Raw genomic sequence first — 3,293 nt, 5'->3', positions numbered from 1 at the left:
ACTGTTATTCAACACAGTACTGTATATCCTAGATAGAGCAATCACACAAGAGAAAGAAAAGGCATCCAAATTGGAAAGGAAGAAGTCAAATTATTGTTGTTTGCTGATGATATGATTTTACATTTGGAAAAACCTAAAGACTCCACAAGAAAAGTATTAGAAGTGATAAATTCCATAAAGTTGCAGGATACAAATAAACATACAAAAATAAGTAGCACCCTTTCCACAGCTTCTCATTCGTTAGAAACCAGGCTGCATATTCCCGGTGGTGGCACACTGGATTCTGGGCTCTCGCATCCCCACCAGCCTCCCTGAAGGCAGACGGGTGGCCATGGAGACCCATCCAGACCCATGGTCTTCAGCGCAATACAGGGTGGGTGATACCAGGGTGCCAGATGCCATGTTTGACCAGAACATTGGGAAGGTCATAGCCATGCTGGAGGTTCTTGTGCGGAGATGAATTGGTGAAGAGAGAGGCCAGGATGAAGATGCCTCCAGGAGTGGGCCAGTTTGAGACTGGCAGCTCCACCCGGGTTCTGCTCTCGCTGTTGAGGGCAGAAGGGTTCACTGGTGAGATCCTTTGGGGGAAGACTGAGGAGGAGGCAAAGCAGCTTGCTTCTTCTGTGTCAGCCAGACCAATGACATCTTGCTGCATCAAGATGTGGATCTGGTGGGCATCAGCATCTCCCCTCCACTCACCCAGCAGATACATGTCAAGGCTCTAGATTTGTTGTCTGTGTCTACAATTGTTTCTGCTGTAAGCTGGCCAGATGAGATCCCCTCCTGAGCCTGTGTGAACAGAATCTGCCTTGGTCTGATATGGTTTGGGTCTCTGTCCCCACCCACATCTCACCTTGAATGATAATCCCCATAATCCACACGTGTCGAAGGAGGGACCCAATAGGAGGTGATTGGATCATGGGTGCTGTTTCTCCCATGCTGCTCTCATGATAGTGAGTGAAATCTCATGAGATCTGATGGTTTTATAAGTGTCTGGCATTTCCCCTGCTTGCACTTCTCTCTCCTGCCACCATGTAAAGACGGTCCTTACTTCCCCTTCACCTTCTGGCCATGATTGTAAGTTTCCTGAGCCCTCTCCAGCCACATGGAACTGTGAGTCAATTAAACTCTTTCCTTTGTAAATTACCCAGTCTCGGCCAGGTGCGGTGGCTCACGCTTGTAACCAGCACCTTGGGAGGCTGAGGTGGGTGGATCATGAGGTCAGGTGTTCAAGACCAGCCTGACCAATATGGTGAAACCCCATCTCTACTAAAAATACAAAAATTAGCCGGGTGTGGTGGTGCACACCTGTAGTCCCAGCTACTTGGGAGGCTAAGTCAGGAGAATTGCTTGAACTCGGGAGGCAGAGGTTGCAGTGAGCCGAGATCGCACCACTGCACTCCAGCCTGGGCGACAGAGTGAGACTCCATCTTGAAAAAATAAATAAATTACCCAGTCTTGGGTATTTCTTTATAGCAGTGTGAGAATAGACTAATACACAGTCCATCAGGGTATCAGGAAGAATGTGGTTTGCAAGAACACAGCAACATCAGTGGATGCCTTTTGGATGGTGATGGCCTTGTGCTACTGCCTGCAGCTGATGAGCCTAGTGGGGAACGTGCTGCATTTCCTACCTGCCTTCGTGTGCACGTGAAGCAACCAATCTCGAAGCACTACACAGGAGTGGTGATGATCTGCGACACCTGCATCTACTCAGGCAGCCTGCTGAGCCCCAGCCATAGCTGGGTCTGTGACGAGCTCATGGGCAGCAGGGGCCTGACACAATGGGGACCTACATTGTGGACCTGCTGGCCCACCTGACCTTCTGGAGAGCTGAGAAGGTACACACACTGTCAAGACGTACATGAGGCAGAGTGCCACCATCTGTGGCATCCAGCATGTCACTGTTGATGACTTCTGTTTCAATAAAAACAAAAACAAAAAAAACTACCTGCCGAAACAGGATTCAACACTGTGTAAAAGAAGGACACAACTTCACAACATCAAGATACTAAGCAATGTAACAGTTACCACTATACAATAAAAAATTACTAGACACATGAAGATTCAACAAAATGTGATCCATACCAGAAGATAAATCAGTCAATAGAATCAGAAATGAGAGAGATCATGGAATTAGCAAAAAAACTACATTAAAACAGCTATTACTAATATAATTAAGAATTTACAAGAAAATATGAACATAAGAAAAATTGAAGATATGAAAAACAATGAAATGCAGCTTTTAGACTTATGTAATGCAATATCTGAAAAAAATTTAAATCACTGTAGGAGTTTAAAGCAAATTTAATTTAGAAGAAAAGATTGGTGCAACTTTTAGACCTATGTAATGCAGTATCTGAAAAAAATTTAAATCACTGTAGGAGTTTAAAGCAAATTTAATGTAGAAGAAAAGATTGATGACCTTGAAGACAGCAATAGAAGCTATTCAAGCTGTAGCACACAGAGAAAAATACACCAAAAAGCCAAACTGCTATGAGTGTCTGCAGAAATAAACTTCAGTAGATGTGTAACTCCAAGGACTATAGGTAGTGGCATTGACAGATATGAAAAGTATAGAATATCTGTGTTCTGAATATTTTAAAGGATGTTATAAAGATGAGCAAGAGATTACCAGGAATGGACAGACAGGTTGGAAGGTAGGTGGGAGATGGGGAGGTGCTCTAGAAATATAAAATATAATTGTTAGAATAACAAAGCTCAATGGAAAGGTTAAAGAGCAAATTTGATACAGATGAAGAGAGAATTAATAAATGAAGCCACTGAGGTGGCTCATGCCTATTATAATCCCAGCACTTTGGGAGGCCAAGGTGAGATGATCACTTGAGACTAGGAGTTCGAGACCAACCTAGACAACATGGTGAGACCTTGTCTCTACAGAAAAGTTTAAAAATTAGCTGGGCATGGTAGTGTATGCCTGTAGTCCTAGCTACTCAAATGGCTAAAGCAGAGCATGACTTGAGCCCAGGAGTTTGAGGCTTCAGAATGCTATGATTATGCCACTGTGCTCCAGCTTGGGCGACTGAGTGAGACCTTGTCTCTTAAAAAATAAATGAGAAGATATCTTTAAAAATTACCCAGAGTATACTAAGGAGAGACAAAGAAGTAAAAATACGAAAACAATATTAAGAGATGGAAGCTTGGATAAGAAAGTCACACATATGACTAATTGAAATCTCAGAAAGGAAGAAAAGAAGGAAAAAAGTAGAGGCAATACTCCCTGCCCCCTAATATTTTGTGAAATTGTTCAAACATACAGAAAAGTTGAAAGA

The 3,293-nt window shown here is 43.2% G+C and overlaps 1 pseudogene; it reads left to right on the top strand.

Annotated features, from left to right (window-relative positions):
- Positions 1-482: 482 nt before the first annotated feature.
- LOC116481166 (glucose-fructose oxidoreductase domain-containing protein 2-like) lies at positions 483-2,044 on the top strand (annotated as a pseudogene).
- The last annotated feature ends 1,249 nt before the right edge of the window (positions 2,045-3,293 follow it).

The sequence above is a fragment of the Hylobates moloch genome, unplaced genomic scaffold (assembly GCF_009828535.3).
Source record: "Hylobates moloch isolate HMO894 unplaced genomic scaffold, HMol_V3 SCAFFOLD_3, whole genome shotgun sequence".
In the NCBI taxonomy this organism is placed as follows: domain Eukaryota; kingdom Metazoa; phylum Chordata; class Mammalia; order Primates; family Hylobatidae; genus Hylobates; species Hylobates moloch.
The sequence above is the reverse complement of the archived record's forward strand: the minus strand, read 5'-3'. Positions and strand labels throughout refer to the sequence as shown.